Here is a 24,609-nt window from a genome sequence, read left to right as displayed (position 1 = left end):
TCAGGGGTTCAGGGAGAGAGGCGCAGATGAGGGAGGAGACAGAGAGCGAGGGGGAAGGATTCCAGAGTGACGAGGAAGAGGACGACAATGACCCAAGATTGTCCATGAGTCCGTCCAGTGAATCGGAGGACTCCCAAAAGGGAGCCCCTCTGGTCAAGCCAAGGGGAGCTAGAGGGGGAAGCAGTCAGGAGCAGGGGAACGAAGGGGGAACCCCCAGTGGGAGTTGGAGATCGGGACCGGCTGCTCCGCCGGAACGGAGTGAAGGGGGTGGAGTGACCAATGTGTCAGAAGGAGCAGAACAGGAAGCAGAGAGGGGAAGGAGATCAGGGCAAGACGTCCTGGCGGAAGGGGCGGAAAGTAGTATCGAGAGCAGTGTAACTGTCGAAGGGAAGGTCAGGAGCAACGTACGCGCGCCAAGTTCAAAATGGGGGGCGCGCGGAAGTGAAGAGAGTCCTGGGGAGGAGCCTGGTCCCAAAGCCCGAAGGAGGGGGGAGCAGGCGTCAGAGGATTCAGCCTCTGGGGAGTCCCGAAGGGAGAGAACACAGGGGGGCAGAAAGACCCTGCGGAAAAGGAAAGAGAGGAAGAGGTGGACCAGTACAAGCCTCTTAAACTGGTGTAGAGGCGGGACTGACTCAGAGGGGACTTCAGCGGTCTAGTGTAACAGACGTAGAGTCATGGAGCTCGGATGCGAAGCTAAGAATGTTCTTCAATAAAAGCTTTTGTACATAAGCAGGACTGGACTTTGGTCTCTTGTGAGCTGGGACCACGGGTGACTCTGACAATCGTTAACAGTCAGTGCCACCCTCTAGCTACAGTAATAAGGAGGCTACCAGTGGACAGTTTGGGACAGCCTGACCTAGTGGAGAAGCACTGCATTCTCCATAATGGATAAACCTCCCCTGTTGTGTGTGATGCTTTGAAATGTACAAAAAAGCTACAGATTCTTGTAGCAGAAGAGTTACATTTAACAAACAGTGAATTCTTGGCTCTCCTCTAGTCTCTTTGTGTGGTTATCTTATTTCATCGACAGAAGTGATTCCATAGATATCTCACGCAGAGACTAAATTGATACATTTTTGTTATTTAATATTTATAGAATGCATTTAGGTTGTCAAAAATAAGATTTATAATGAAATGCTAAAAAGTTCCCTCGCTGTAGCTTTCCTAATGTAATGATGCTGCAATAATAAATCTATATCCCTCCCTCCCTTATTACTCACAGTAAACAAAATGAACAAGAATTCATTTAAATAATCTATTTAAATCTGTACTGATCAATCATTGGCTACCCTAAGAATATTTCTTTTACAAGCTTTGCCCTGAAGTATTAAAATCTAAGGCTGCTTACACATGACTGAAGTACTTGGTGTTTTTTTTTCTATGCAGCCCACACACTGTCTAGATCTATTGCATATTATTTGCTCCTGAAAGTACTTTTTGAGAAACTAGTTTCATTCCAAAAATAAAAGCTCATTGCAGATTGATTCCCTGTCCATTTGAAAACAGATGTAGGCAGATCTGGCAATAAGGGAGAGTATATCCACACCTGCCCAATAATGTTGCGGGTGAGTGTATACCAAGATCACAATCACTATTTCCTTCTTCATTCCCCTGGGGCATATTTAGGGAGTAGGAAGAAGTGTGGATCTAATCTAATCAAGGGGATGATTTTCAAATGCCTATAAGGTAACCACACCTACCCATATGGATGGTAGGATCTAGAATTAATCTATATTGAAAGCAGTTGAAGCAGAGCATGAATTACTTCAGTGTGAGAAAAACCACATTTTTGTGCTACAAACAGATTAGCAGGTACACAGCTTTTTGTGTGTGGGGTCTTTTTTGTCCTTTGGCTACGATAAAGATAGGAACAAGAGGAATGGAAATACTGCAGCTAATAAAGGGGGTATGACTTCTCTGAGCAGAGGGAGTTAACAGGATGACAAGAAAAAACAATATATACAGTTACAGGTAGGTAGCCGTGTTGGTCTGCCGTAGTCGAAACAAAATTTAAAAAATCCTTCCAGTAGCATCTTAGAGACCAACTAAGTTTGTTATTGGTATGAGCTTTCATGTGCATGTGGTATCTGAAGAAGTGTGCATGCACACGAAAGCTCATACCAATAACAAACTTAGTTGGTCTCTAAGGTGCTACTGGAAAGATTTTGTTTTGTTTTGTTTCAATATATACAGGTTTATATTTGATGCCGCTAAATGCATTGAAGGAACCTAATTAGCTGAGACTTAGCTCCACATCTTTCCTTTCCTTATTCAAATTTGGAGCAGTATTGTATTAAACTTTAAATTCCAGCTGAGGATAGGTTACCTAAGATATTTCGGTCTTAAGAACTTAAACTTTGTTCTTCCGCGTAGATTCCATGGGTAGCAAAAATGAGTCAACTGATGGTGTTTCGGTAGAACATTTTTGTATAATGAAATTTTATGCTGCCAAAATAGAATTTTGGAATAAAATCCACAATACTTTTATTTAACAAGATCCATCACCCATACCAATTTCTAAGATGGTTCCTTAGTATTCATTGATAAAATTTTATCATGGCTATGAATCCTCTTTATTGGGCCTTTGTAAATTTCCCCTGAGGAAAGATTTCACTTTACTCAGCGTTCAGTAAGTGCTATCTACAGCCAAGACAAGCATTTCCATATTATTCCATTTAACCTTCACCACTGAATCTTTGGAGCAAGTGAGGATGTCCCTCATGACATTTTTCATTGCTCTGTTTCCAAAGAGGTTCAGTTAAAGTTACTCAGCTACAGGTAAGATATACCCTTTGATAAAATAAAGACCAATTATAACACCTAATTGAAAACAACAGTAAAAACATTGTATGGGTAGATAGTATTGTCTTACTGCGGTTTTTTTATTATTATAGTTTGCTGTTGTTTGTATTAACCCATTTTAAGGTAACAACTGCATTTTGTCATCTTAATAATAGTTTATGGGGGAAACGTAAAAACCTCTTTACATGAACTTCTCTAAGCAGCACTGCTTCTTCATTGTTTATCTTCACAAACTGGGAACCTCCTAGGCTGTCAGGGTTAACTTATTTTGACTGGAACACAATTGTGTGCCATAATGGACCAATCAAATATATTTTGAAAAATTGTTTGTCAGAACATTTATACACAGTTAAATATATCCAACATGATGGTCATGGAACATGGTTTCGTCTATTTTTGGATAACCTGGATGTCATTTTGAAAAAGTTGACTCAACATTTCAAAAATGCACGTTTTTGGAGAACTGTTAAGACATTCTAACCAAATTTGGCACAATAGCCACTGAAGTTGAGGAGCTGGTTTTGGTCTGTGTTTGGAAACCATTGGGTGCCATTTTGAATCTAAACAGCAGCAATGCCAGACACTCCCTCCTAGTTAAAGTTAACACAATATGTGGCCCTCCAAATTTCACTGGATTCCAACTCTAACAATTCCAGCTAGCATGGTCAATGGCCAGGGACATTAGGAACCAGTGTTTAATAACATCTGGAGTGCCGCAAAAGTTGCCTACTCCTGGTATATACAGTCCTCCATAATGTTGGTGTTTTTTATTTAATACCCCAGGTTTAAAATACCCAACCTTGACCATCTGAATTCAGTGTGCCCTTTTCTAGAAATATTGTAAGCTGCTGTATTATTGTAATAGAAAGGTGTAGTATATTTTATCTAATATAAAAAATAATCCCAATGAAGTTGTAACAGGATAAAGAGCTGCAACATAACTTTACAAACACCAGTAGTCTGGCATAGTAATGCTACAAAACAATTAACAATTTTTCTTTTTTCCTGTTTAAACTATATAAAGTTTGAGGCAACTTCCTTGTCAACACTTCTTTAGGAGGACCTGATAGCTGACTACATTGCAAAATTATATTTCTAGTCATATAATATTATTTCCTGAGTTTCAGCTGCTAATTTAATAATCGACAAATGACACTCAAAGCCAGGATGAGAATCTTCTATTTTAACTCTGCTCAATTATAATTTTGGACTCAGACCAAATGCTGAAATTATCTCACATGCAATCATTATTAAGAGTGATTTGATTGTTTTTCATGTTGACTCTCATTCTATAAAGCAAGCCTGATTTCTAAAAGATCTAATGGGTAAGATAAAGCTAGGGATACTATATCTGTAACAGAGAAGCAATAGATATTAGTCCATAAGTGAAAACTAAAACTTTTGTCAGGTTAGTGGGCTACCTGATCCATTTTGATATTTGATACAGAAAAAAGGGGATATGATCTTAAAAAATGTATAGAAGTCTGCACAACATGATGTGCAGTGTCAGACACATGATGCTTCTGAACGCCAATTGCATACAGCTGTTTATAAGCATCCTACAGGCCTCTGGTTGGTCACTGTTCCTGGACTAGGTGTTTCCTTGGTCTGATCCAGCAGTGCTCTTAAGTCCTTGGCCTTGCTAACTAGGGATGATGGGAGTTGTAGTCCAACAACATTTGGGGACTCACAGGTTGAGAACAGCTGCCTTAACAGAAACACAATGTGGATTTTGTTGATTGTGTAGGCCCAATTCCAGTTATGAGAAGATTGCTTTGTAGAACATCCATGCACATTTATGAGATTAATTGTGACTCTCTGCTGCCCATTCTAGAAGCCAAACCCCCATCACCAACATCACTGAAGCAAAGCTGACATACTCTGTCTCCTCCCATCAGCTCACCTCTGAGCAGAGCTGTCCCAATACACTTTCCTGAACATCTAGAGACCCTAAATGAGTGAGACCTAGAACAATTTGTCATGGAGCTGACCAGAGGAATGGTGACCCTGGAACCTGGGGTGGCACCTAAAAGCTGGAGCAAGATATAAATGCTGTTGAATTGACTGTGAGGAGTTATCATAGTGCTATCAATTTCAATATATATGTAAATGGACAGTTGCTAATAAAAGCGAACACAAGTCACATTTTGATTCAAAAAGAAGAAACTTCTGGAGATTGATGAAAACGAAGTTGAAACACAAAGTCACAAGGGTCAAATATCTCCAAAATGCTTGGAAATTCTTTAAAACCACAATATTAGAAGCTTAGCTAGAATGTATACCACAGATCAAGAAAAGTATCATTGAGATGCAAAGGATTCCTGTGTGGTTAATGAGCAGAGTCAAAGAAGCTATTAGAGGCAAGAAGGCTTCCTTTAGAAAACGAAAGCCTTGTTGAAACAGGAGAGCAAAAAAGGAACTCGAACTTTGGCAAAAGAAATGCAAGCAGACAATTAGGGATGTTAAAAAAAAAGAATCTGAGGTGCACATTACCAAAAACAAAGAGCAAGAGGGGAAAATGTTTTAAATACAGTACTAGAAGGAGACAGGCTAGTGAACTCGTTGGACCATTGGGATCCACTTCAAAGCCAATATGTGCAATGTGCATGATACCAGATCAGTTCTCACCTGAACCACACAGCATTCCAGCAGGACACCAGAGTGATGGCCAATGCTGGAGATAGCTTGGAGCTTTGAGCAGTGCTGATTCCAGGCCATGCTTCTGTTCAAGGATATTCATACATTCATTACATCAATACAGTGGTGCCTCGCAAGACGAAATTAATCCGTTCCGTGAGGCTCTTCGTATAGCGTTTTTTTTGTCTTGTGAAGCAAGCCCATTGACAGCTTAGCGGATTAGTGCTATTAGTGGTTTAGCGGCTTTTAGCGGATCAGCTGATAAGCAGCTTATCAGCGGATCATCTGATAAGCGGATTAGGGCTTAGGAAAAGGGGGGGGGGGAAAGGGGGAAAAAACCGCAGGAACTCGCAAGACATTTTCGTCTTGCGAAGCAAGCCCATAGGGAAATTCGTTTTGCGAAGCGCCTCCAAAATGGAAAACCCTTTCGTCTAGCGGGTTTTCCGTCTTGCGAGGCGTTCATCTTGCGGGGCACCACTGTATCTCTGTTCAAGGATATTCATACATTAGTTACAGTTGTTGCCGTGGGAAGTGCAGTGAGAGCCCATAAAACTCTTGTATGAATGAATCCATTACATAGGTGTGCTCCTGCCTAATAATAATAATAATAATAATAATAATAATAATAAATTATTATTTGTACCCTGCCTATCTGGCTGGGTTTCCCCAGCCACTCTGGGCGGCTTCTACAGAAACCAAAAATACACTAATATGTCATACATTAAAAACTTCCCTGAACAGGGCTGCCTTAAGATGTCTTCTGAATGTCAGGTAGTGGTTTCTCTCTTTGACATCTGATGGGAGGGCGTTCCACAGGGCGGGCGCCACTACCGAGAAGGCCCTCTGCCTGGTTCCCTGTAGCTTTGCTTCTTGCAATGAGGGAACCGCCAGAAGGCCCTCAGTGCTGGACCTCAGCGTCCGGGCAGAATGATGGGGGTGGAGACGCTCCTCCAGGTATACAGGACCGAGGCCGTTTAGGGCTTTAAAGGTCAACACCAACACTTTGAATTGTGCTCGGAAACGTACTGGGAGCCAATGTAGGTCTTTCAATGTAGGTCTATTATGTGGTCTTGGCGGCCGCCCCCAGTCACCAGTCTAGCTGCCGCATTCTGGATTAGTGCCTTCATGGCACTCAATAAAAAAGGTAATTGAGTTGAATTAAATCATATACGTTCAATTGATTAAATAAGTGCTTGTGCTGATTTTCAGTATTTTTATCTGGACCTTACCACTCATGTTGATGTTTCGTACTACATAGGCTTGTTCAAATGACTTAAGTGATTTTATGCCATAAGAAATATAATATCATTGGCTGTTTTCACTCAGTGGGCCAAGCACGATTATATTTCTCCAGGAAAAAAGTTTTGTCAAGGTCAGCTAAGATATAACTAAATTTGACTAGGTAAGGGCAAAATTGTAAGCAGAATCTTTCTTCGGGCTATTCCATTACAACTCGGCAGAGCTGACTTTAGGGCTTTCCTGGGGGCTATACATCTAGATCAATCATGTACATCTTAATCTCAGCTGAGAAGAGTATGGCATCTCAGTGGTAAGGTCAACACAATTGCTGACATTTCTCTGCAGGATTAGAGAAGAACTTTGTTGTTCCTTCCTGATACCAGAGCGATGCAGTTTTAGACGAAATAAACTCCTCCAAACAGTCAACCCATGATAGGAAATGATTTGCTTGAAAAGTGATGGTGTGAATTAGTCAGTTGCGAAGATACTGCTGAAAGAATTATAAAAATGATCTGCTCACTTACATACACCATAACATCTTATCTCCATAGCATGTAAAATGCTTTACAGTGTGTGAAGGACACCAGGAGAGCATGCAAGCCACTTAATTCCTCTCACTGATCTTAATCATCTGTGCTGGCATATCTGCCTACTATACAAAAACTGTATGCTGCATTCTTGTGTCAGTGACTAAGTGCAACAATTCAGTCCAGCCTAAATTCTTATTTATTGTTGCACCAAATCTTATGATTGCAGTGCAAGGTCATTTCTTCACGGTTGTTTTAAGCCTTAATTATTCAGATCACAAAAAAGGTATTATTCAGTGGATAGCAGCTGTGATTAAATGACTTCTCCCTTAACCAAATCGGTGTAATAACAGACAATACAAAATGTACTTCCATTATATTCCACAATCTCCCAGATTCTTAATTCTCCCTCCTCTACTAAATCCCTTGTGCTAAGTCATTTGGAAATGCAAAACAAAAGAGGGTATCTTTATTTATTTTGCTGATAGTGAGTAAAAATAAATTAGGATTAAAAATGGAGCAGTACTACTAAATGAATTGAAATGTATTTTCACTCATTTTCTGAAAGCAGTTAAGTTCACAAACGTGACTAAAATATTGGCAGAAAATTGTGTCTTTAAAAGCACAATTTACATTTTCTGTTTTTAAAGAAGGGGCCCACTAAGGCAGGCTTGAAATATCAAGAAATCAATGAAAAGTAATTAAGTTAAGTGCTCAATGACCTTGGAAAGACTCTGAAGGCAAACTAGGATGTGTAATAAATAAGGAAATATAAAGTAGCACAATATTACATTGTTTTAGCTTTCATGAAACATTTGGTATATTTAACTTAAGTAAAACTAATTTTAAAGTCTTTAATTTAAAAAAAAAAAGCAAAAATGATTTAGGCACTGAAAAATACCTGTGGTCAACTTCAGCGAAGAATATTTGATAAATGTACTTTTTATAACTATTAACATTTTTACTATCAATTCTTTGTTTTTTATTAGAACCTACACAATAAATTATATTACAATCATTTATACTTAATAAATAAGAATCTAACAATCAAATCATCATTTAATATCATTCCTATGAGATGCTGACTTTTCTCAAGGCTCTTCCATACTTGCTCTTCATAGAAACTGCATACCCTGCTCTAATCTTCACTGCTTTTCTCCACTGTGGTCATGCCTTCTGGTCAACTTCCAGTCTTGATTGGCCACCTCCAGTGTTGGGCATGGCCAGGCATGCCAACTCTAGGTGGCAGAAGTAACACAAGTCCCCTCAATATTCCTTAGCAGGGGTTTCAGGACCCCCCCCCCAATATCAAGGGGGCGGAGGTGGCCAAACAACTGAACCGAGCGTGGTGTAACATCAAAGGCAGGCTCCTTCTAAGTGTGCGAGAGTAGGAACTGTGGCCATTGAAGCTGCATGGACTGGGCAAGGTCTCCCATTGACACACATGTGACATCACAGACATGCGCCCTACCAATCACTGGCCCAAGGCAGTGTCACTGGGCATGGCTAAAAGTTGCTCCCCTTCTCAGCAAGTCTGTGCAGATCAGGTGAAGACAGGTGGTTATTGTAGATCAGGTGAGGACAGGTCCTTATTGTCCTCTCTCCTCTCATTAAATCATTGATTTGATGACTGGGGAGGGGGAGATCTGCACCCCCCATTGTGGAGCTGGGCTCTGCCTAACCCAGTGCTATGTCCACCTTAATTTTTTGCTGCTGCTGTCAAAATTTGCGGTAACAACTAATTTAGAATTGCCTTGTTGGGTTTGACCAAGAGCCAAGTAGTTTACTGTTCTGCTTCCTTCAGTGGCTAGTTAGATGCCCCTGGAAAGCTCCCACATAGGGCAGCTGGAGAAGGCCTTCTTTTGTTGTTTGTCCCCAGGAAGTGGGATATTACTTTAGACTCTTTGTAAATGGTGGCAAGGGGTGGTGCCATTACTTGAGATGATAGTATAATCATGATCTCTCAGCCTATCCTAAGTCACAGGGTGATTGTGAGCTTAAAATGAAAGAGACAGAATCACGAAGGACACACTGAGGAAGGTGGGATACAAATTTAATCAGTCCATCAATGCATTCCCTTAGTCAAAGTGGCTTAGAGGCAGGAGCTTATGAGAGTGGCAGATGAAGCGTTCACACACACAGAGGAACTCTCACACACATATACACATGGCCCTGGGCCTATCTTGTGCCATTGCATAGACTCTACCACTGTAGCAGACCAACTCCTGCTAGGTAAAGTCCACAGAGCGAGTGGAAAGTACCTCCTGGTTATTCAAGTTATAGGCCTGAGCTGTAGAGTATGCACAGTGTGTGTGTGTGTGTGTGTGTGTGTGTGTGTGTGTGTTGCATGGTGGCAGACCCTTTTCTGACATTCTGAATATTCAACCAGTTGTTTCATGTAACACAATAGGGATTTCCCACCCCCTCAAACTGACTGTCTCAATGTGCTTTATAATTTTAACAGTCTCTGCCACCTTTCCCCCTTAGGTTAAAACAGCTAAATTTATCCAAACCGCTAAGTCTGCCCCAAAATATTGAGATTAATTTGAGAGCCATTCCACTGGTTTTAGCATAACTGTTATTGATTTATGCTCAGGTATATGAATTTGGCACAAAGTCAATAGTTCACAAATTTCACCAATTGAGCCAAAACAAAAAAAACCCCTGTTCATTACCTTCCATCATTCACACATATTTTATGAAGAGGTAAGTCACTGCCAAATGGATAAAAAGATCATAAAATACAGTAGTAAGTAGCAAGGGGAAAGTTTCAACTGCAACTAATTATACTTAATAATTGAATCCCAAGTATGTACGGACCAAAAGTGTGGGAGTGGCTGGCCTGGCTTCCTCAGCCTCCATCCAAGAAATGCTTTAAGAATTAAACTACTGAAACTTGAAAAGCATATCCTTCTGAAGTTCTAGCCTCCTTATGATCTTTGACAAGATGCCTCTCTGGGAACACATATGCACAGACTTTTGATTGAGCAATAGAGTAGGGGAAAGGAGGCATATATACCACCTCTGTTCCCTTTGCTATCGGCCAAGGTCTATCAAAAGGCAAACACATGACCACATCTGCTGAAGCCTCAAATAAACCCGCCAGCGCTGCAAGGGCATCTCCTTCTAACATTTCAAAAGAGAAACGTTTAGAGGTCTTTTCAGAACTTGTTTCAACAACTGATCATCTCAGTTTAACATTCCTTTGTCAGCTCCAAGCCTTTCATCACAACTTCCTGCAGGACCAACACCCAATGACCTCGAATAGGTAGGGTGCAATCCTGCAGTTGAAAGTCACACAAGTGCCTACCAAACCACTAGAACAGCTCTAATGATCAGAGAGCAATGAACAGCAGGCTGCTGCTATCTGGCCAAGGGGAGAAACAGAAGTTCAGGTGTCAGGAGCAAAATCTGGATGTGACTTTACTGTTTTTCCTTACTGGGGGTAACTTAAATGTGCCCGAGCTGTGTATTCTGGCACAACTCACAGCCCAACTGTGTAGCTGCCTCCCCAAGGAGCTGAAACAACATAGCTGTCTAAATGCCAATTGTGCTAGGATGAAGCAGCAGAGGACAAAGCAGAAAACACTCTTCATTTTTGCAATTACTTCAGCTGCTCTGGCCACATGCTGGTGTCAAGAGATCGAAACCATGGGTAGGCAAACTAAGGCCTGAGGGCTGGATCCGGCACAATCGCCTTCTAAATCTGGCCTGCAGACAGTCCGGGAATCCCCGTGTTTTTACATGAGTAGAATGTGTCCTTTTATTTAAAATGCGTCTCTGGGTTATTTGTGGGGCATAGGAATTTGTTCATTCCTCCCACCCCCCCAAAATGTAGCCTGGCTCATAGGAATTCGTTCACCCCCCCCCAAATGTAGCCCAGCCCCCCACAAGGTCTGAGGGACAGTAGACTGCCCCTCTGCTGAAAAGGTTTGCTGACCCCTGATCTAAACTGTAGGGCTGCAGTCAATGAGAATCTTACCTCACCAAACAGTAAGAAACAACTGAACAACTGTACAATTATAAAATGTTAATGAATTTAATACAGTATATAAAATATAGATGAAGTAACAAATAATGCTTGTAATGCTTGTCAAAACATAGATAATCACATATGAATTTACATCAGGTAGTCATAAATTTAGATTCCATATGTGACTGCCCTTTCAATGTTGTACAGTGGTACCTCGCAAGACGAATGCCTTGCAAGACGAAAAACTCGCAAGACGAAAGAGTTTTTTGTTTTTTGAGTTGCTTCGCAAGACGAATTTCCCTATGGGCTTGCTTCGCAAGACGAAAACGTCTTGCAAGTTTGTTTCCTTTTTCTTAAAACCGTTAATACCCAGGGTGCATTCAGGGGGTGCAGTTGTGACTTGACTTCGAGGAGCAACTCATAGCACGCGGTGTGGTAGCCTTTTTTTGAGATTTTTGAAGACTTTGGTGATTTTTGAAGCTTTTCCAAAATCCGTGCTTCGCAAGACGAAAAATTTGCAAGACGAAAAAACTTGCAGAACGAATTAATTTCTTCTTGCGAGGTACCACTGTACTCCAAAAATTAGTGGCATGACTAAATCAATGGTATTTATTCTGAGTGTTAATTGTACCACTGGTCTTTTATACCACAATCTAATATTGTGGATTAGGTTGCCACAAGTAATAATAATAATAATAATAATAATAATAATAATAATAATAGATTTAACATAAAAAAATGATCCTTAAAAACTTCCCTAATCAGGGCTGCCCTGTTATGCTGAATGGTTATGCCAAATGTTTGTCCGTGGCTTATAAAACTGTCCATGCTCATACAAACACATATTAAAGGAAAAAAACTTCTGTAGAAACTTGGTATGTCACACAAATCTGATAGATACTCAATTGTCAATTAAAACCTGGAGCAGAAAACCTCATCAAAAATTTGTGAAAGTGGGTCTTTTCCTCATTCCATATCCATTCCACAACTCCCTCTTTGATTTCTGTATGATGCATTATTCACCGAATTGTTAATATGCAGAAGCAAAAATCAGTCCTACTGTATTCCCTCTACTCTAAACAAATCCAGGCAGAGCTATGCACCCAAGAGACAGCAAAACTTAAATGACCTAGATTCAACCAAAGTTTAGAAAGGAAATTGTTTTTTAAAACTCCTTTGATCCAAGTATTCAAGGAAAAAAGATAGGAAGAAAATGAAAAGATGAAAGTAAGCTAGTCATTGTCCTTGGAATTCATAACATGGTTGGCATATTATATTATCATTTTTAAGGGAATGTAGTGTGTGTGTGTGTGTGTGTGTGTGTGTGTGTGTGTGTGCAGGAAAAAGATGGAATTTAGTCTTGTTTCTCCATTCCATTTTCTGTATGATAGATGTCCCAGTGGTATTGTATTACATTCTTTAGTTTAATAGTCAGGCTAAGATATAAAGAGCAGCATGTTTCTAGCATCATTTTCTTATTGAAACACATTTGGAGGAAGGATGGCTACAAGAAAAGGAAATGGTGTACATGCTATACCAAATCTGTCATTAGCATGAAAATTCTCTACCAATCAGTCTCATGTTGTGAATCATGAGGGAATATGCTAAGTGAAAGAAGACCCTCCAATTTCCTTTTCCCATCATTGATTTTCTGATTTATCATATTCACCTTCCTGATATCCTCATTTTAGAAGGGAAAGGTTCCGGTATTACTCTTATCGTCTCTACAGGTTTTATTTGCAGATGGCTACACTGTTCAGTATCAACTGCAGACAGCAAGGTTGGAAATGTGGGAACATCAGGACCAGGAGATTAATTTTATGTATGTATTTATTTTTAAAACCCTTGGCAAGACAATCACAAAGCATTTGAGATTTCTTGAAAATATAATTGTGTATAGTCTTCCTCAATGGAGCTACAATGACAGATACAATTAAGCTGGCCCAGGAAAACATAAAATATATATATCTTCCAGTGACAGAGTTACCATTAAAAAAATGACACATTTGTTCAGTGTGCTTTTTTTTGTCTGATGTAGACAATGCTTAAAGTATGCTTTAGGGTAGGGAAGATTTTGGAGTACATTACCTCCAGGCACCTTTCTACCCAGGATCTCAGTAAGCCTATTTAATTTTGGCATTTAGTTGAGAAGCTGATCTCCCCTACTGTAATCTCAGTTGACACAGAAATGAGTCAAGGAACTAAGCTATCACTGGGCTCTGAGTCAGAGGCAAGATCAAATGATAAAAACAAACACAAAATTAAATGTTTTTAATTAACATCCATTTATAATTCAAACAATGGGCTGTTCTTTGGGTGTTGTACACTTTGTCCTGTTTGACCAATACAGTGGTACCTCAGGTTAAGTACTTAATTTGGTCTGCAGGTCCGTTCTTAACCTGAAACTGTTCTTAACCTGAAGCACCACTTTAGCTAATGGGGCCTCCTGCTGCCACTGCGCCACCGGAGCACGATTTCTGTTCTCATCCTGAAGCAAAGTTCTTAACCTGAAGCACTATTTCTGGGTTAGCGGAGTCTGTAACCTGAAGCGTATGTAACCTGAGATACCACTGTAATGAACATGAACATGCATAGGGAAGCTCTGGTAGAAAGGCAAGTGCCTACTGCTATAAGCTTGACTATGCTCATTGGAAGAAGGTACCAAGTGCAACAAACAGACAGACAGACAGACAGACAGACAAACAAACAAGCAAATCAGAATTTTCAGCTCGGCTGAATGGCAACTCCAGTAGAGATCATCTAAGACTTCACCCCCTTATTTCAACTCCGGCAGTGATTGCTACAAATCATTCAGCGCAATGTGACAATAATGGACAATAACAACACAACGAAGGCTGTGTGTTCCCAAAATAAGATGGTTCTTCATTTTTATTGTTGTTGCAACATCTCCACATCTGTTTGCGTGCACATATTCTAATCATCATTCAGGCAAGTCTCTCTTTTAAGGGGGAGTCAGATCTGATTCTTGCAATCCCATTAATCACGAAGCAAAGCAAGCTGTTTAACTAATCAGGATTGGGGTCTTTACAAGTCCTTTAATTTAATGATTCAATTTCTGCACCATCATGGGCATGCTGGGCCCTTCCATCATTGTCACTTTCTGAGCAAGAGGAAGTGAAAAGTGTTTCATTTTTAATGACTACTTAATTAAAGGCAAGGGTATAACAGCACAGCAGTTTCTGTCACACCAAGTCACAGTGCCAGTGGTACCTTGGTTTAAAATCAAAGGACAAACTTGCTGCAATAGGAGTGGAGCAATAGACACCCCAACAGTTCAGGGCAATTGGTAATTATTCCTACTGGGTCAGAAGCAATGTTTTGAAAATAAAGACATATGCTTGGCTATCATCTAATCTATGAAAAAATTACAGACACAGAACTTTAAATTAAATTAGAGAAATGCATATCAGGGAATACTTCAAAACAATCACCAGCTATACTTCAAAACAAATGGAGTAGTATGTTTTGCTGTATACTTACAAGCTTAACTATTAATGACAAATTTTAGTTTTGTGTTATGTGTGTTACAAAATATGGAACTGGGGGGGGGGGCGGTGTCCAGGAACACCTTTTTCTCATCAACAGGAGCACAGGTCATTGTTCACAGACAATCCTATACCTCTGCTCGCCGAATGACTTCACTAAACTATAACTCCATGGAGAGCCTCAAGGTCCATAAATAGCAACACCCTAGTGGTCCCGAGCCCTAAGGAAGTTAGATTAGCTTCAACCAGAGCCAGGGCCTTTTCAACACTGGCTCCGGCCTGGTGGAACGCTCTGCCTCATGAGACCAGGGCCCTGCAGGATCTGATTTCTTTCCGCAGGGCCTGTAAGACAGAGTTGTTCCGCCTGGCCTTTGGCTTGGAGCCAATTTGATTCCCTCCCCCTCTTTCTTTTTTCTTTCTCCTCCTGTGATGAGGCTGCATTTTAAAATTTTAATGTTTCAATATTTTAATGTTGTTTTTTAATCTTGTTTTTAAGTTGTATTCATTCAACTTGTTTTTATTATTGCTTGTTAGCCGCCCTGAGCCTGGCCTTGGCTGGGGAGGGCGGGGTATAAATAATAATAATAATAATAATAATAATAATAATAATAATAATATCATCATCATCATTATTATTATTATTATTATTAACATTCTATTTCTCATTAGTCTTAGGCTCATTTTAAGAGAAACATCCATTGCATAGGGGGAAATGAAATGTGAAGGATAGTCAGGTGATTAGTACTTTCAAAGACAGGCATGGAGATCTGATTGGCCTTTTTGCTCAACCATCTGCTCAAAAACTTATCTGTATCCATGAACATTTTAAAAATGAAGGCTGCTATTTTCAGGATGCTAACAAGAGCTTTTGGACTGCAGGTCTGGTTGTATGTATGGTACACGGACTGTAAGATACTTTTCAGTGGACTTGATGAAGGACAAAAAAAGTGTGTGTGTGTGTGTTTTAAAACAGAAGTATCTTTTAACTCAAAAACTTGATCTCAACAAAGGTAGCACAATGTCTCTATGAGCAGTGTCAATTTTTTCTCCAAAGCAAGGAGTTCCCTGGGACTCTTCATTGGAGGAGCAAGTATGTCAATTTTAAAATTGTATGTAAGAAGCTAAGGTAAAACATCAGACCTGACATTGTGCAGCTGATAAGATATCAAGCAAATTTAGCCGATAAACACATTTCCCTGGTTTCACAGACGCAATACATTTCACCCACTTGCTCTGATAAGAAAGATGAAATGCTAAAATTGAGAAAATTTGCTCATCTCAATGGCAAAAGCTCATGACAGCATCAAAAGGTGCCAGGAGACTTTACAGAAGACCTGTTTGTAGTTCTCACAGATGAGGAGTAATTTTTTTAAAATAGAAAAATAAAGTCTACAAAAAGGGAAAGAAGAAACTATAAAGATAGTTTTTTAACAGACCTTTCGATCAGGCATAAAGATAACTAGACAAGTGTAGGCACCCTATTTTAAAATGCCTTTTGTGCTACTCATCTATTTCAAAGTGCCTGCGGAAATTCCAGAGGGAATTTCCTTTAATGGCGAACAAAACCAATCCCACGCCAATGCTATTCCACTTAACAAGTCTGTGACTACCTTTACTTTGTGATGTATTTGAAGTTTATTATTTATGTCCTAGCTTCCCTTTGAAGGACTTTCATTTCCAAAGAACATCCCAATACTGCAATGAGTCTGCTTATCAAAGGAAGGCTAATTTGGATTTCAAATTTTCATCCCAGCACATATTATAACTTCTTCCACTTTTATCCTACTTTGGCCAACCTAGTTTTCAAACTGAACCAGAAATTGTATTTGAAAGCCCTGATCCATGAGAGTAAAAGTAACGTGGAAAGGGAGGACGAACCTATGACGGAATTTGTACCCTTCACCTCCACTGATGGTTTACAGAGGAGCCCTGCTCTTCTATGTGGGCTAACCGGTCTTGAAAGATCTACATTGGCACCCAGTACGTTTCCGAGCACAATTCAAAGTGTTGGTGCTGACCTTTAAAGTCCTAAATGGCTTTGGCCCAGTATACCTGAAGGAGCATCTCCACCCCATCGTTCTGCCTGGACACTGAGGTCCAGTGCCGAGGGCCTTCTGGCAGTTCCCTCGCTGCAAGAAGCCAAGTTACAGGGAAGCAGGCACAGGGCCTTCTTGGTAGTGGCACCTGCCCTGCGGAATACCCTCCCACCAGATGTCAAAGAGAAAAACAACTACCAGACTTTTAGAAGACATCTGAAGGCAGCCCTGTTTAGAGAAGCTTTTAATGTTTAACAGACCATTGTATTTTAATCTTTTGTTGGAAGCTGCCCAGAGTGGCTGGGGAAACCCAGCCAGATGGGCAGGGTATAAATAAATTATTATTATTATTATTATTATTATTATTATTAACCCATGACAAAGCTCCAAATTTCTTACTGGAACTGGAGAGTAAATCTGATTTAAATAAAGTAAATCAGACATACTTTCTTATAGAAGATATGGTGCTGTGGCTGAGAGCTCAGAACTAGGGCAGAGTTTGGTGGTGCAGTGCAGCAGAATTCCACCAAGGTGCTGAGCTGTAACCTCATTCTGATTGACTGTGAGTACAGCTAACCAGAGTTTGGTGGATGGGGGGGGGGAGAGGCAGCAGTTTAGAAGGGGAAAAGGGGAGCGTTGGGATTATTGGTGTTCAGCTTGTTAGGGGTATAGCTCATAAGCCTAAAGTACTCTGGGTGGTTTTTTTAAAAATTATCTCCTCTTTTGTAATGACAAATCTGTAATGCACACATCACTTAACAGATTATACAAAGAAATACATCCTTTGAGGTAAAAATAGTATTTAGATTAATTAATTATTTCAGCAGTACAAAATGCTTAGCAGATTCAATCAGAGCTCACCATGCAGAGGGTGACACAATCCTATGCTAGACCTACCCAGCCTTTATTCTCCCCATAAAAACATCATTAAGGCTGAATCAAAAGTCTTGTCAAAAGTGAAACATGTCTTTAATATTCCCTTAGACATTAATCATATCCATAGCCAGTGGGAATCATTTCCCCTTTGAACTGTTCTTTGAGAACAGAAGTACCAAAAGTGACTGCAATAACTAATTTTCCTAGAAGGCACTCACTAAATTATCTGTTCTGTTTCTGTCAATCTCTCTTCTCTTCAGTTGTTGTACCTCCACCCCCCTCCTTACTCAATGCGTCCTGGCCTCCAGACTTAGGACATTGAGAATACCAAGCAACCACTAGGAGTCCAGCCTCAAAACAAACAGCACACTATTTCACTTTGCCAAACGTCTGGGTAAAAAAGACTCTGTTGTGATATATTAAAATCTAGAATGCAGGAATCCATCCAGATAAGAAATTGCATTACTAAACACAAGAAAGAGGCCACCCCAGTAGTGGAAGGGGGGGGGCACTGACCTGATCTCCCAGTAGCAGTGTCACTGGGAGGGGGTTGGACTCGATGGCCCTTGTGGTCTCTTCCAACTCTATGATTCTATGATTCCTGGGAGGGAGAGTGGGAGAGGCAAAGTGGTGGGGAGGTTTGCAAACACACCAGTGTAGCCAACACAACACCCTTGTTAGGATTCATCAATTACAGTGGTACCTCTGGTTGCAAACGGGATCCATTCTGGAGGCCCGTTTGCAACATGTAAAGAGCGCAACCTGCAGCGGCACATCTGTGCATGCACGGGTTGCGATTTGCCGCTTCTGCGCATGCGCGTGATGTCATTTTGTGCTTCTGCGCATGCACGAGCGGCAAAACCCAAAAGTAACCCTTTCCGGTACTTCCGGGTCGCCATGGGACGTAACCTGAAAGAATGTAACATGAAGTGGATGTAAAATGAGATATGACTGTACAGAGCTTTAGCAGACAGAACCATACAATGTCAGGGCTGCAAACTAGCCTATTGAGCTAATGTGGACTGTATGTGACCTGGGGTGCTGGAACCTCCAGGCACAGAAGAAAGCACAGAAGTGTACAGTGGAACCTCAGGTTATGTACCGTCTTCCTTACGAACGCTTCGGGTAACGAGCTCTGCTAACCCAGAAGTAGATGCCCCTATCTGCGAACTTTGCCCGGGATATGAGCGGAAGTCGCATGCTGGCAGCGCAGCAGGAGTGGGAGGCCCCATTAGCAAAAGCGTGCCTCATGTTAAGAATAGTTTCAGCTTAAGAACGGACCTCTGGAACAAATTAAGTTCATAACCGGAGGTACCATTGTACAATACTGCCTCTCAATGGTAGTTGGGGAGGCAGCCTCTGCATTAACTAACCAGGTCAAGTAAAATAGGCTTCTGCCTTTGCCTGGTCAGCTGAGCAGTATTTTCTGCATGTTGGATTTCATGTGGTGGAGGAAGAATTTTTTTCTTTTTTGTTGTATGAGAAAGAATAGGAAAAGGGGCCCATCTGCTGGGGATAATGTCAGACTGACTGGGAAAAACCACACCGAGAAGGATTTGGGTCGAAAACAACACCCCTGTTTTACAAATTGTGTGTTCACATTTCCTCATGCAACTAGAAGACTGGCTGTGCAGATGTTTTCTGTAACATCAAGTCCCTGTGTGTATTCAAGATACCATCTTGCTTATTTTGGCTGCTGTATCCTTTTCTGGAAGACATCTGGGACACAAGGCATATGTTGTATTTAAGAGTGAGGTGTCAGAACGCCAGGATGGTGGAGGCAGTTTTGGACAATAAGCTACAAAGCAGAGTGAATGACAGAGTGGCTTTCCATTAAAGTTAAAAGCCAGCAAGTTCATCTGTCTCTCCTCTGTGTCAAGCTGTGCAGAGACATGGACATTTACAGACACAAATCTGTCGCTCCTCCAGAAGTATTTGAAACCAAAATAACAAATGTGTATAATCTCCTTTGTATATGGGCCACTTTTTGCCACCTCACAGCCACTATGCTGTCTTATTGGCATTATGTGCTGCCAATCTTTTAGCCTTGATGTAATGTGCATTGGTGGGTGGCGCTGTGGGTTAAACCACTGAGCCTAGGGCTTGCTGATCGGAAGGTCGGCGGTTCAAATCCCCGCAACGGGGTGAGCTCCCGTTGCTCGTTCCCAGCTCTTGCCAACCTAGCAGTTCAAAAGCACATCAAAGTGCAAGTTGATAAATAGGTACCACTCCGGCGGGAAGGTAAATGGCGTTTCCATGCGCTGCTCTGGTTTCACCAGAAGCGGCTTAGTCATGCTGGCCACATGAACTGGAAAAACTGTCTGCGGACAAACGTCAGCTCCCTCGGCCTGTAAAGTGAGATGAGCACCGTAACCCCAGAGTCATTCGCGACTGGACTTAACTGTCAGGGGTCCTTTACCTTTACCTTTAACGTGCATTGGAAGCAACAGAAACACCAGGCTGAACAGCTTTTACAACAGCTGCACTTCACCAATGACACTGAAGTACTGCAAACAAGCCTCTTCCTATCATAGAGGTCTGCAGAATTAGATGCCAGCTGTCTAAAGCCAACTTAATGAATGGTGCCGCAGTAGCTTTCGATTTCTACACATTAAAATGCTTTCTTAAGCTTGCTGCGCTCCCTAGCCTTCATCTGTTCTTCAGATTTATGTCAGCTGTACTTTGTCTTTTGGGGTTTACAAGGTCCCTTTACCAAGAAAGTTATTTTCTTAGCTTATTGTCTAACTAAACAGGCTTATTTTTACTCACATTTCCAGGGTGCTCCAAATGTCTGTAATTACCATTATACCAGCTTAATGTTCTCTTACCCTTTAAATTGGTCCTCAAAGACATTCTGGATCTATAATTTCAGTGACTGACCTTTTCAGAAACAGTTGTATGTGTATATGTCTGCAGCTGCAAGGAGGAGATTGAGAACATTTGCTTTCAGCTAACTACAGTATCTTTTTATGACTGAAACAGGAAACAAGTTAGTTGTAACAATTGTTTATCCAAACAAGCCAGGATCACAAACCATAGGGTGAAGTTGGCTTGTTCACACAAACCATTGCTAATACTAACTACAGTCCTGGTTTAAACATGATGTTTGCCAGCATCCCAGATCATCAGCCATCTCCTCCAACAGCATATAGCACAATCTGGCGAGTTTAACTTTCTCCAGCCTCTTTCTCAACTACTCCTCTTGTGGGATGCGGGTGGCTCTGTGGTCTAAACCACTGAGCCTTGGGCTTGCCGATCAGAAGGTCAGTGGTTCGAATCCCCATGATGGGGTGAGTTCCCGTTGCTCGGTCCCAGCTCCTGCCAACCTAGCAGTTCGAAAGCACGTCAAAATGCAAGTAGATAAATAGTTACTGCTCTGGCGGGAAGGTAAACAGCATTTCTGTGTGCTGCTCTGGTTTTGCCAGAAGCGGCTTAGTCATGCTGGCCACATGACCCAGAAAAACTGTCTGAGGACAAACGCCGGCTCCCTCGGCCAGTAAAGCGAGATGAGCGCCGCAACCCGAGACTCGTTTGCGACTGAACTTTACTGTCAGGGGTCCCTTTACCTTTACCTTACTCCTCTTGTGATACAAATGAAAGCAAGGAACTTACCGGTAACCTTATTTTTTACCTGTTCTTGAGAACTAGTGGAATACTTATTACTGTTATCAATGTAGTTGCCAAGTCTCGGTGTTTCCTTTAATTTTAATTTTGTTACGTTTATGGTTAAGACTACTGCAAAGTAAATAGACTGCAGATGGTTCTTTCTGCAGTTAAGCTGCCACTGCCAACAGTTAACTGATTTGAGAAACACAGTTGCTGCAGTTATATTAAAGGGTTGTCAGGTTTTTCTTCAACCCTATATATCTTCTGAGTCCCTGAGTCATTTACCACTCTTTGGGGAACCCCTTTGACTTTCAGAGTCTCAAGCACCAACAGCCATACATGTTCTTTTGCCATCGAACTGGACATTGCTTTGTGGTAGGTATATTTAATACACCATGCTGCATGCATTCTGCTCTAGTATCTTTGCTCTATTGTTGCAAATTTCCCCCCTCTCAAATCTAATATGGACTTTTTCTGATTCTGCCAGCTGGTCAAGTCGCTCTTTCTGAAATGATTTTCAGCATTTACCAAATGTCTCAGTTGTACTTCTATATTTCTAAAATTTGGTATCATTTCATCCAATGGTCAGCAATTTTGTTTATATATTTACAATGTGGGGGGTGAATACTTCAATGGCCACTAATGATTTCTAATTTTGTGAAATTTGGTGGCATTACCATAGGCAGTATCAGTCTATTTAACTTCACAATGCAGTTTTTCTCTAGCTTTTCTCCTACACTTCCAGAATATACAGCCTCTACATTCTGCTGTGAGATTACAGTGCATACATAGGAGCTGAATGTAGTTAATATTTAATTACTTTTTGTCTGCATAATGCTACAGCTAAGTAACTCAAGTAATTCTTTCCTTTTACTCCTCACAACCCAACTTACCCATAAATATTTTCCTTCCCCAAACTGGCAATCATTTCCTTGACACCTATGAAAACTGTGCCAGCTTTTTAGTATATTATTGCCTGCTTGGGTTTTGAATACAACCACTGCTTGTAACTGAAAATCAGTTCTATTCTTCACTGACTCCAAAATCAACAGAACATAGAATTGCTATGAGGTGGCAGTGTACCTCATAGCAATTATATTTTCTGTTTCTTTTTCATGTTAAGTTCCATATTCACTTACAATCTACAGCAAAGCCTATTTAGAACATGTAGAAGGTAAACTATACCTAATTTAGATTTGCTAAACAAAACAATCCCCCCCGCAACAACTGCTTTCAACAAGGTAAATTATATTTTACCTCAAAGAAAAAAAGGTCTCAGGACTGGTTAAAGTTGACAAGAAAAGACACAGTATTAGCACTTAGTACAAAAAAGAAGTTATTTCCTTGTGCAAAAAAGAACAATCCAAATGATAAGAACACTGGAGAAACTCCCTATAAGGAAATACAGAAAACTAAGTGTATGGGACGCGGGACGCAGATGGCGCTGTGGGTTAAACCATAGAGCCTAGGACTTGCCGATCAGAAGGTCAGCGGTTCGAATCCCCGCGACGGGGTGAGCTCCTGTTGCTCGGTCCCTGCTCCTGCCAACCTAGCAGTTTGAAAGCATGTCAAAGTGCAAGTAGATAAATAGGTACTGCTCCGGCGGGAAGGTAAACGGCGTTTCCGTGCGCTGCTCTGGTTCACCAGAAGCGGCTTAGTCATGCTGGCCACATGACCCGGAAAGCTGTACACCGGCTCCCTCGGCCAATAAAGTGAGATGAGCGCCGCAACCCCAGAGTCGGCCACGACTGGACCTAATGGTCAGGGGTCCCTTTACCTTTTTAAGTGTATGGTACGGGGACAGTTTTTTTAGAACCTGGCATCATCTAATGAAGCTGGAGGGTCGCAGAATCATTAGAACACAAAAAGATCCCTGCTGGGTCAGGCCAAAGGCCCATGTAGATCATTTTGCAAAAGCCCACCAGCAGAACCTGACTGCAACAGGTTCCACACCTGCAAGTCCCAGCAACTGGGATTCAGAGAGATGCTGCCTCTAACACTGGACGCATTGCATACCCAAAATGGCTAGTAGCCAATGACAGCCTTATCCTCTATGACAGACAAAAGGAACGATTTATTCCTTGGAACAAAGTTAAAACATGGAATTCACTATGAGATGTGGTGATGGCCACCAACCTGGATAGCTTTAAAGGAGTTTGGACAAATTCAAGGAGAGGACAATGGCTTCTAGTCATAATGCCTCTACGCTGCTTCCACAAATGGAAAAGCAGCGTGCTTCTGTATACCAGCTGTTCTGGGCACAGCTGTGGAAGAGGGAAGTTGTTTTCTGGGTTTCCCAAATGCCACCACAGTGAGAATGGGCACTGGACTAGATGGGACTTTTGGTCTGATCTAGTGCAAAGTTCTGCATAACTTTCCTAAAACATTTCCAGCTCTCAATCATCTTCATCATATTTTTTCCCTTCCGTTTTATCTGATACTTTATAGTAGCTGTATCTGAAAGCTGAAGCGAGGAAGGAGATGGCTACTTTGTTCTTTAATGTTCTTGTTTCATAGCAAACCTTGAGACTCTGTGAAGTTTCTGCATTTCTCTGTACAGTGGTACCTCGGGTTAAGTACTTAATTCGTTCCGGAGGTCCGTACTTAACCTGAAACTGTTCTTAACCTGAAGCACCACTTTAGCTAATGGGGCCTCCTGCTGCTGCCGCACCGCTGGAGCACGATTTCTGTTCTCCTCCTGAAGCAAAGTTCTTAACCTGAAGCACTTTTTCTGGGTTAATAGAGTCTGTAACCTGAAGCGTATGTAACCTGAAGCGTATGTAACCCAAGGTACCACTGTATTGGAGAAACCGTAAGCTCTAATGCACCCGTTTGGTGCTGATAGGTTCTGAGTGTTCTCTCACAGTGTTCTGCTAAGAATAAAAATGACAACTACTACAGAACAAGACTACACTGAAAAGTGCTAGACAGACAATAAAATGTGCCGTTCCTTTCAGACATGGAAGTGCTTCCGTGCGTCATGCCACGTCTTAAAATCATAATGTGTGTGTGTGGGGGGGGCCTTTCCTAAGACATGCAATAATGAGGAAGGCCCACAAAGTAGCATTCGAAATTATGACAGCTATATGCACATGAAAAAAAAAGAGGTGGATGATTACACTACAAAGAAAGGCTTGCCTTTTGTTAAGAAGAATCTCTTCCTTTGGAGAGAGGAGTGGGACACCTTCTGTCAAATGCTTTAAAAGAAGAAATGCTGGTAATCAAAACCAAAGCATGATATCCCCAAGACATTTTATTCAGAGGAGTGCAAGGCAGCCAGACCAATCTTTCATTCTCTTTCTCATCCTGCTCTTACTTTCATTGCAGAATTTATTGGATGAAGTAGATGGGATGTCACTACAACTTCCCATCACAGATTTCCCCCCTTTTCCTGCTGCTGTGGCTGC

The 24,609-nt window shown here is 41.3% G+C and overlaps 1 protein-coding gene and 1 long non-coding RNA gene across 15 annotated transcripts in view; one reads left to right on the top strand and one right to left on the bottom strand.

Annotated features, from left to right (window-relative positions):
* NRG1 (neuregulin 1) overlaps positions 1–24,609 on the bottom strand; it is a 512,253-nt gene that overhangs the window by 40,112 nt on the left and 447,532 nt on the right. The window lies entirely within an intron of this gene.
* Positions 1–24,609, top strand: part of LOC309332617 — a 36,484-nt gene that overhangs the window by 3,475 nt on the left and 8,400 nt on the right. The window contains exon 2 of one of the 2 annotated variants that reach the window (XR_014152249.1): positions 1,865–1,971. The exons of the other annotated variant lie outside the window; for it this stretch is intronic. This is a non-coding gene — a long non-coding RNA (uncharacterized lncRNA). The remainder of the gene's footprint in view (positions 1–1,864; positions 1,972–24,609) is intronic. 2 annotated transcript variants of the gene reach the window in all.

Source organism: Podarcis erhardii, assembly GCF_964252035.2.
Source record: "Podarcis erhardii genome assembly, chromosome: 17".
NCBI lineage: Eukaryota > Metazoa > Chordata > Lepidosauria > Squamata > Lacertidae > Podarcis > Podarcis erhardii.
The sequence above is the reverse complement of the archived record's forward strand: the minus strand, read 5'-3'. Positions and strand labels throughout refer to the sequence as shown.